Here is an 11783-nt window from a genome sequence, read left to right on the forward strand (position 1 = left end):
ATATAGAAAAGGTAAATAAGTATACAAAAGTAGGGAACATATAATTATAAACTATAGATGGAAAAACAAGTGAGGTAAATAAGTATACAAAAGTAGGGAACATATAATTATAAATTACAAATGGAAAACAGTTGAGGAAAATAGAAAAAGTAAATAAGTATATAAATGAAGGAACATAGAATTATAAACTACAAATAGAAAAAACAGGTGAGCTAAAGCCACCCGCAACGTGTCACGCGGGTGGCCCGTATTCCGTCACGGAGGGACGGGACGACGGCGTGACGCGTTGCAGCGCCCCGTCTCGTCCCTAGCCCGTTCCGCGTTCCGTCACGGCGTGACGAGTGGCGAGACGTCTCGCCACGCGCCTAGTCGACGTGGCGCGCCCTGGCGCCATGCGTGACGCCCACTCGCCGGCCCGCGAGTGGGCATCGTCACGCTGACGTAATAAATCATTTTTTTTAAAATTCGAATTAAATAAAAAAAATAAAAATAAAAAATGATAATATTACCGTTTATAGTCGTTTTCCATTTTTTTACTCTATAAATACTCATAATTCATCCTCATTTCACACACAAGTACACATCTATTCTTCCCAAATCATCTCCATTTCCTCTCCAATTTTCATCTAACATCTCATCACAAAATGTCCGGCGACGGAAACTCTGGCGGTGGCGGCTCCGGCGAGTGGGATCTCAACGCGTTCGGCGACTGGGGAGCATGTACAACACATTGGGTGGTTCCGGTTCGTCGACGCCGGGGGGTACCAACTACCCAATTTTGACGTGGATGCATATGCCCGTCCCTCCGCCCCGCGGTATTCGCAGAGATTATCCCAGATTCGGGAGGATTATTCCGTTAAACCCACACCGGAAGAAGGCCGAGGTGGGGGAGGAGGCCAAGGCGGTGGAAGCTCCAGGGCGGAGGCGGAGGCGGACGAGGAGGAGGATCTAAGCCGGCATCCGTACGGCCGCAAAGAAACGCTGGCGCTGTACAACGCCTGGATCAGGGTCTCGTATGATCCCATCGTCAGGAATCAACAACCCCGGAAGTGCTTATGGGAAAAAGGTCACCGAGGCCTACCACTAGATTAAGCCAAAGGGGTCCCGTCGCCGCACATATAAGATGCTCCGCGCTCACTTTGATCGAGTCGACAGAGAGGTCAAACGATTCTGCGCCATCCACAAGAATGAAGCGGCTCATTACCAAAGCGGAGCCACGGGAGCCGACATTCTGAGGTCGGCTTTGCGGGTCTACAACGACGACACAGGCAAACAATTCAAATATGTCGATGTTTGGGAGGTCGTCAAGGACGAGGAAAGGTGGGCCTGCGGTGTGCGGTCCAGCACGGGCTCGACCTCGAAGCGCACGAAGCACACGGCGAGTGGCCAATACTCGTCTGGTGAGGGCGGTTCGGGCAGCGGACCACAAGAGTTTGCCTCGCAGAAGGTTGAGACCCCGGCAGACAATGCCGGGGGTTCCTCCCGTGGGCGCCGTCGGCCGCAAGGGAGAAATGCGGCGAAGGCGGCTAGAGGGAGGAGGGGCCGAGCCGAATCAAGCCAGGCGGGCTCGGGGGGACCCCCCAACTCCCTTATGGCCATGTACATGACCGCCACAATGGCGGACGCTTCCCTCATGACGCCCGCCCAATACCAAGCCTGGCTTAATGGAATTACGTTTATGGTAACACAACTTGGCATTCCGCCTCCTCACGGCTTCAGTGCACCTCCACCGCCTTTGGGGGATGATTCGCCGGCGGAGTAGTTTTTTTTATTTTCTATAAAATTGTATTTTAAATTATGTCATTTTTATTTTTGTAGGATTTTAATTATGTCTTTTTTTATTTTTTTGAATTTTAAGTTGTATTTTTATTTTATGTTGTAATTTTATTTTATTTTTAATGAAGTGTGTTTTTTTAATTGAATTTGGTTGGAAATAAAAATAAAAAATGAAATTGAATGAATAGTAATTTAAGGGACGGTTAAGGGACAGAGGGTTGCAGGTTCCGTCCCTTAATTAAGGGATGAAGTAAAAAAGTACAGTGGGGCCTGCGAATAGTAATTTAAGGGACGGTTTAGTGACAGCGTTGTGGATGGCCTAAGAAGGTATCGAACTCAGGTCTCTACTTAGAGAAAGTAACATGCCAACCACTGCACCACTAATGGCTTTTGTAATCCTAATATCAATACTATACTACATACACAATAACTTGGGGGTACAGTTGTACCCCCTTGTTCTATGCTGGTTCCGCCAGTGCATCCAGGCTGCCGCAGCCGCTGCTGGGGCCGCGGTAGACGCTCTCGTTGGCGGCGGCGGCGGAGGAGGGAGTGTGGACAAGGCGGAAGCAAAAGCAGAAGCAGAAGCTGCGGCGGCGCCTTTGGCGGGTGAATTTATTGATGAGGATTTGATCTTTGATATGCATAATGTTCTTGCCAGCATGGCCCAAGGGATGCTCATGATCCGCCGCGGTTTGGCTTTGTCGACGACGACGGCGGCGATTTTGGAGTGTATGTAACCGACGATTACCTCTGGAACTGGAACTATCCATAATCAAAACCAAAACCAAAAGCTCTAGTCAGCCTCAAGAGCGATCGTGATCATAGATGATTAAGTAATGTTGGATCAATGTATATATATGTATATATTTTTGGAAAATAAAACACGCGGTCGCAATGGTGAACGCCAGCAAAAAACATGGAAAAAACCTCTATTTCTAATTATCATTAGACTACACAATATATACAATATGTTAGTTTTGAATTAATTGATTGCTTGCATATAATTTTGTTTTGGGATGAAGCAAAGTTAGACCTAATGAGATGGATGTGTGAGAAAAAGGTAATTGGATAGTGTTTAGACTTTGGTTAAGTAGAGCTCTCACGTTGGCCAGTTTTTAGTTACTCAATATATGAGTATCATTTCTTCGTTGACATTTTTAGGGTTTTGCTACACTGTTTCATTGAGTTTGGAGAACCCTTTATAATATTTTTATATTCGAAAAAAGTAGCCAAATCTATGGAATTTTGCTTTGCTAATATTTTGCTTATATGGCCGAAGAGAAATGTTAAAACTGTTAAAAGTGTTTTATACCCAATGAACAGAAATTTAATGGCACCGTCTTGGCGGACTCAAAATCATAACCTTTGGACTCGGACGTTAACCATTATATCACTAGATCAACACACATACACTAATCGAATGCATCTTTACTCTGGGATAATAAGCCACTAATTGATGTATCCGGTTGACTGTAAGTGTTTCAATATTTTTTACGATGTACTATAGTACGTTTTAATATTTGTAGTACTCCTCCATCCCTTTGTAACTAAAACATATTCTTTTTTAGGTTGTCCCACTGTAGCTGGGTCATTTCTCTTTTTGGATAAAAAACAAACTTATTTCTTTTCTTTTATTTACTTTCTCTTACTTTATTATCTCTTCATCTCTCTGCATTTTTTTTTCTACTTTATTCTCTCTTCACTTATTTCACTTTTAACATAATTTATTCAATCTCATGCCGAAAAGAAACGCTTTTACTACATATGGACACGTAGGGAGTATAAAATACATGAAATTCAGTACACCTATAGTAATTTTACCACAATTTACATATTACTCAAAATCAAGTATCGCACAAGCATGGACTGAACGGTGACTTTTGATTTTTTTTTCTTACCATTTTATTTTAGACTGTCAGATGACTCTATGAGATGATCACTAGCCTAACGGTTTTCAAATTAGAAAAAATGTCGAACTTAATTACAATGACTTGTCAATATGGGTGGCTTATCGTCATTCACATTTTTAACCCACAAAACATGTGTTTATATTTAATGGACAACAAAATTCACCTAATCCAATAGACAATCTCCTAAAAATATATTATTATAAAATTGAAAAAGCACACAAACTTGGTCTCCAAATTTTCCAAATTAATCGTGTTGTAAGAGCATCCGCAGCGGTGGCGAAAGACGCCACCGCCGTCCGCGCCGTTGGCAAGGCGCAGGACCGCCGCCGCTGCAGCCGCGCCGCTGGCACGGCGCTGCTCGATGTATCGAGCACGTCCGTGCCAGCGGACGCACACGTGGCGCGCTCCCATTCGTCAACGGCATAGCCGTTGTGTTTAAACTTTTTTTTATTTTTTTTTTAAAAATCGGTATTTAATTATAAATAATGCTAAAAAATAAAAAAAAAATATTTTCCAAATCCCAAAAATATGGCCGTTTTTTTCCCGTTTTTTCTGAATTTTTTGATTTTTTTTTATTTTTTTTTCCCCAAAATCATCTATAAATACACACATTCATCATCCATTTATCACATCAAATCATCTTTCATTCATCTCTCATTCATAATTCTCATACAAACTATCAACACATTCATCACCCACTCAAAATCTCAAATGGATTTCACCCATATTATGGCGGAAGCGGAACGCGAAGAACAAGAATACTACGAACAACATCGTGCCGCTTACGAAGCATATGTCGCGGCGAATACCCCTGCTCCTCCTCCTCAACGAACCAGATCAAATCGACGGTACATCCATCGTGACCGGGAGGGAGCCCACGAAAGGCTCGTTGCCGACTACTTTGCCGACCAGCCGCGGTTTCCGGCAGATTACTTCAGGCGCCGTTTTCGCATGTCAAAGCGCTTGTTCATGCGAATTGTCAACACATTGTCCGCACGTGTTGAATACTTTCAAACAGGTGTAGATGCAGCTGGCCGGCAAAGTATCACGGCGTTGCAGAAGTGTACGTGGGCCATCTGACAACTCGCTACTGGGCAAACGGCCGACATGTTCGACGAGTATTTGCATATCGGTGAGTCCACTGGAATCCTATGTTTAAAGAATTTTTGCGAGGGCGTTCGTTCTGCTTTTGGGGATGAATTCCTTCGAGCACCCACCACTGATGATTGCCAACGGTTGCTTCGTCTTCATGAATCAGTCCATGGCTTTCCCGGAATGCTTGGCAGCATTGACTGCATGCATTGGAGGTGGAAGAATTGTCCGACTGCTTGGAGGGGGCAACACTTGAGCGGTCACAAAGGCGGCGGCCCAACGCTTATCCTTGAGGCGGTCGCCGACTACCGCCTATGGATTTGGCATGCATATTTCGGCGTTGCTGGATCCAACAACGACTTGAATGTGCTATATTCGTCACCACTCTTCAATGATGTGATGAATGGTGTAGCACCGGCGATCGACTTCACCATCAACGGAAATATATACCGCATGGGTTACTATCTCGCCGATGGTATCTACCCAAGGTGGTCGACGTTCGTGAAGACGCTCCACAACCCGCACGACCCGAGACGGGTTCTTTTTGCGCAGCGTCAAGAGTCAGCGCGGAAAGATGTCGAAAGAGCCTTCGGGGTCCTTCAAGCTCGATTCAACATTGTGAAGGCCCCGGCTCGGCTGTGGTACGTGAATAATATCGCCGACATCATGTTCACGTGTATTATATTACACAACATGATTATAGCCGACGAAGGGCCGAGGGCGGCTAGCTTCTACGACGAGGACGAAGCCGGAAGCTCAACAGCGAGGTCTCCCCTACGCCGAGGCGAGCATACGACGGTTGGCCAGAGGATCGAGACAAGACACACAATGCGCGATACTCGAATCCACAATCAACTACAAGAAGACCTAATCAACCACATGTGGGCGAAATTCGGCAACGAGTAGTGTCATTTTTAATTTTTAGGATTTTAATTATATAATTTTTAATTTTTAGGATTTTAATTATGTAATTTTTAATTTTTAGGATTTTAATTATGCAATGTTTAATTTTATTTGTCATTTGTAATATTTATTGTGGGTTTTAAATGAATTTTAATATTATGGAAATGTTTTTGTGTAATTGAATTTTATATTAATTGTGCTCGTCCTTGCGGAAGAGCACAGTTGTGGGTGTTGTGCTCTTGCCAGAGAGCAGGCATGAATAGTACCGCCCGGGCCCACAACCGTGCCGCTGGCAAGAGCACGGTTGTGGATGCTCTAAGAGTCAATGTTACTATTAAATCACGTATCCAACTCCAGAAAGATTTGATTGAACACGTTTACACAAGAATATTTGGCAGCAAGTAGTGGATTCCCTGAAAATTATGTATTTTATCGCTTTTAATAATTAGTGATTTTAACATTTTAATTATGGAATTTCGATTGTCATTTTATATTTATGTTTAATAGAATCTTATTTTTTAATATAAATAAATTTTTTTATAATTTTAATATAATATTAACTTGAAATTAAATTGGTTGAGAAAAAAAAATAAAACATAAAGAAGAAATGAAATAGTGAGACCGATGAATAAATAAGGGATGTGATTAGAGTAAAGTAAAATAAACTTCATTTAGAAGATTTGGTGATTAGAGCAAACTTAAATACAACACTAACATGAAATCAAGTAAAATTAAAAGAATAAAAGAATTGATAACAGTGTTAAATAATAGTAGTAGTGATCATCTTGCATTTTCCTCCTTGACGACTCCTCCAACTTGCACAGTTTTAACCTTAAATCGCTCCGGTTTCTTCGACGTCTCTCCCTCCAGTTCTCGCGAGCTCATCATCATCTCCGATTCCGACCCGAAATAATCGTCGCTGTGGAAGAGAGAGCTGATTTTGGAGTGCTTCAGTCTGTCAACGAGGAATCCTTGGAGGGGAATCTCTTTCTCGATTTCGAAGAAAAATTTCCTGAGAAGAAGCTCTTGCCCTCTCACATCTGCTTGCTTCACACACTCTACCAGAATCTGCATCAGCTCATCTACTACTACTGTTTCTTCCACACTTGCAAACATATTGTGTTTTATTTTCTTTTGGTTTTTGTAGATTGATAGGATTAACTATGGATTAATGAATGGAATATGGAGGCCAGTGCAATGGTTTCTATATATAGGAATATTTTATATGAGAAACTACGTTGTGAGGTTCGTCATTTCACATGGATTTTGTTATTATGCTGTGTTTGACTGATCAAATAAAATTGACTCTTACAACACGATTAATTTTACAAATTTGGAGACCAAGTTTGTCTCTGCCTTTTCAATTTTATAGTGATATATTTTTGGGAGATTGTACATTGGATTGCATGGATTAGGTGAATTTTTGTTGTCCATGAAATATATACACATGTTTTGTGGGTTAAAAATGAGAATGATGATAATTAAGCCACCCATGTTGACAAGTCATAGAAATTAAGTTTCAACATTTTTTCTAAATTGAAAATCTTAAAGCTAGTGATCATCTCACGGAGGAATAAAACATTAAAAAATATAAATAAATAAAATCAAAACAAAAGTCACCATTCAGTCCATGCTTGTGCAATCTTGTAGATGGTGTTCAATTTCCTAGATAAAGGAGTACCAAAATATAATCTAGGATTGAGTTGTCAGATTATTTTAGTCACAAGGGGTTACCTATGACTAATTATCTCATGATTATCCATCTAGAATTGAGTTGTGAGAGTGAATCTCATGAAACAAACACACATCATATTTAATCTTGGGCTACAATCTTGGAAACCGACCACCCTCCCAGGATATGAAGTGGTTTTATGTAACATGAAGTGGTTTTGACACTTCTTGTTTTGTGCCCTAATTGGATTGATGGTTGGTTATGTGATTTACTTAATTAATTTCGTCTATTTCGTAAATATTTTGGTGCTTTTATGTTTCGAGCGCTTTAAAAGAATAACACCAAGGGTCCAAGGCACTAGGTAAATTGTTTAATGAATTTGAATCGTGATGATAAAATAAAATTTGAATTTAATGATCTCAGTTTTAAAATAAAATAAAATAAAATACCTATAGGAAAAAAATGTGCAAAATCCGTTGTCATTCTCTCTTCTCCCACAATCTGCAAAGCCGTGCCAAAAATAAACACTTCAAAATTTCACCATCTTTTCCACGCTCTCACAAGAACAAGGCTGATTTTCTCCTACTTTCCGATACAACCAAGGACAAGGTAATTCCTAATCATAGACTGCATCTCTCTAATTCCCAAGTATCACAACCAATTCATGGAATCAGAAATCAAAACAAGATTTCCCCTGCTCGTTGAGATTAAACATCCAATTGCCTTCTTCAATCGCACGTCATATATATAGTTGATACATACGCCTAATCTGTAACCAAATCTAAGAAAGTTTGCTGATTCGGCACAATTACCACTCGAGTTGGGCTAGATATATAGTTTGTGTTGGGCTAGAATTTAAATTAATCAAAATACATAAATTAATTACATAAATACATTGAATTAATTATGATTCAAGTCTGATCATTTCTGCATGCATCTTTATTATTTATTTGATTCCTTTTTATGATAAATGTGTTTTTATTTAATTAAAAGGGTTTTCTCTACAAGTGAGTTACAGGTCAGAGTGGAATAACTTGAATTATAGATTTAAGCGAAGCTTTATTTCCTAAAAAACTCTTCTATATTTTGAATGTTATGTTATGTCATGTCATGCATATGATTGTTTGGATAAGGATAATGTGGTTGTATGGCTAATGCCTAGTTTGTGAGTTCACTCCATAATTAAAATACATCAATTGGGCTAGTACCAATTTAATTAATTACAATAATACATCTTGGACCTTTTCCCCTTTAATTCCTTTGTTCAGCCCATTTATTTAATTTTCCTTCTTATTTCTTTTCCTCAGCCCAAATAAGGATAAGAGCATCCACGACGGTACTTTTGGCAAGAGCACCGTCCGTGCCGTCGGCAGGAGCACGCCTGTGTCCGCCGCTATGCTCTTGCCGACGGCACGGCCCTGCTCTATGCATAGAGCACGTCCGTGCCAACGGCAAGAGCACGAGCAGCCGACGTGGCATGCTCTGGTTGGCCGTTGGTTTATCATTTTTTATTATTATTTTTTTAAAAAAATAAAAAATATCTGAGAATTTCAGATTTAATAAAAAAAATATTTTCCCACTTCCTAATAAAATATATCCATTTTTTCCACACTTTTAATTTATTTTTTCATTATTTTTACCCTAAAATTCATACTTTCATCGATAAATACTCTCATTTCAAACACAAAAAATGACCCTATACCAAACAACTCTTTCAATCTCAATTTTTATGATTTTAATTATGTAATTTTTAATTTTTTAGTAATTTGTAATGGTATCAGATATTTTTTTTATGTATTTTAATATTGTGAAAATGTTTTTAGTAATTGAAGTATTTAAATTGAATAATGGAATGGTGGGACCCTTGAGCATGCTCTTGCGGAAGAGCATAGATGTGAGTGTTGTGCTATTAGGAAAGAGCAAGGAGTAAAAAATTAATAAAAGTGGGTCTGTGCCCACATCCATGCTCTTGCCAAAGAGCATGGACGTGGAAGCTCTAAGATTCTTTCTTCCCTTCCTCCTACACGCCTAATTACTCCCTCCCATCTCCAAAATCTTTTCAAATTTCTTTCTTGATTCCCTACAATCATACACCAAAATTTGAGACCCCAAATTATGATAAGAAGATCACCAAGTCATCCACAAATTTGGGGACCAAGAATTTCAACCCTAATCCTATATATGTGCATATATCCTCTCATTTTATGCACACCGAAATTCACAAGTTCTAAATCCTTGTTCAAGACATTGAAGGAGCCAACGAGGTAGGGTCCACCCATCTCCTAGAAAGAATCAAAGATCTAATCTTTCATCTCTTTTCATTCACCTTTTTGCATTTCATGAAATCAAACAAGTTAAAAACCAAACTTTAAATCGAAACTTAACCGGGGAGGAGTGCGGGGGCTGCCGAGTCAAGGGAATTGGCAGTGGCTAGCCTTCTTTGAAACGGACAGCAGCAGAGGCGGACGTCCTCGGCAGACAGCAACGGGCGGCAGCATCAAAGGTCCAGCAGCAGCAGCAGTGGCTGTCGAATACATGTATACCTGTATTATAATTTAATCACCATCAGAAAATCAGTGCATTTTTATAATCAACTAGTTTTAACCCACGTGCGATGCACGACTAAATATTTTTTTAGCATACGATTTTAAATTGTTAATTGATTAACACAAGATTAAGTTTTGATTCCAAAAACAAATTGGTAGTATTGCAAGTTTTAAAATTGGACGATAGCTTTTCAAACCTCAAAACGGTTTTAAAATTGTATTTTGAAGTATAAAAGCGCCGACGCAAAATAATATTGTCACAAAATTGTGTGTAATTTTTTTTGTATTCTGTATCCATTTAAATTAGTACTATACTTTATCATAGTCGAGCTTTATTACATTGCAATATAGTGACCCTAATACGCTAAAAACCCATACCTTGAAACCTAAATCATAAACCCTTAACGTTAAAATATAATCATCATGAACAACAAATGAGCCAAACTTTAAATAATAGAAAAAAATAAAAAGAATATCATAACTTCATGTTAAACAATATGAAGAGTATTGGAAAATATGGATGGAGTGAAAAACGTGATGAAAAAAAATATGTGAGTGGATAAATCACCAAATGCCATATATTTATAGTCCAAAATATAGAAGATAACTCCTCAAAACTTTTTCACTTTCTTCACCTATTTTTAAAAATTTTAAAACCTTTTAATTTCCCAAAAATTAAAAACTAAGCGTTACATAAATGTTATTAAATTTTAAAATGTAATAAGTATTAACTTTATAAAATATTTAAATTTTCTAACTATTGATTTAATAATATCCAAAAAAAACATATACGTAAAGCATTACCAATATTCTAAAATTCTGCAAAATACTATACATAAACTATTTTAATACAACAGGAATTTGTCCTACGATATTTTCCATTTTCTCAAGATATGAATCTATAACACTTTCTCATAGTGGACAACTAAAACTATATTATGCCCGCAACCAAAGTAACTTAAAAAATATATTAAACAAAAAATATAAACAAAATGATGATTCAATACTCATTGTGAATCAACAATTTTAATATCGATGAACCGAGAATTAGATTGTGAGATAACCTTGTCGAGGTCGACGACAATGCCAATTATATCTACAAAAATAGACACCGAGACAATGTTAATAAGCAAATAATATTAATAACAATAGTAATAATAGAAATAATAATAATTATAAGAGTAGTAATAATAATAATAATATTAAAAATTTACCATAAAGTGCCTATCCAGCAACATTTTCAATCTACATTTGATAACATATAATGGTTTTAGACAAATTAACTAAAAAACGTAATAAGATAAGAAACAACATCATACATACGTTCATGAAAAATACATTCCAAGTTAATGGCATTTGATTTGTCACCATATTTAGTCATTTAAAAAATACGCACACACCGGACTCGGATAACTGATTTTGTATTGCTAGGCGTTAGATCACGAAGGAATGTGAATTCCATGGTTTAGAAAACTATTCTTTCTCCAGAGGATTTGTGATAAAATGAGAGAAGATAAAGAGGAGTGAACCTTAAGCTAGAAAAAGATGGATATTTATAGGGAAAAAACCATAAAAAGCTATTCTAAACCGTAAACCCACCGTACATCACAAAATAAAAAGGTCTAATTTATCTAGCTAATAATGAAAATTAAAATAAATAATTGTTTAATTAGATCCTAAAACTTCCATTTCAATTGAATAATCATTAATGATTATTTAGTGAAATTAGTGCTTATGGTTTAAAAAAAACGCCTAAAGAAGTTTATTAATCTTTCAAAATAATAAATGGCATAATTAAATTGCTTTCATTGCTTTTAATTGGTTAGCCATTTCAATTTAATAGCGATTATTTTATTGCTCATTATTTAGTAAATTTAGGCGATG

This window comes from Salvia splendens, chromosome 4, assembly GCF_004379255.2.
Source record: "Salvia splendens isolate huo1 chromosome 4, SspV2, whole genome shotgun sequence".
NCBI lineage: Eukaryota > Viridiplantae > Streptophyta > Magnoliopsida > Lamiales > Lamiaceae > Salvia > Salvia splendens.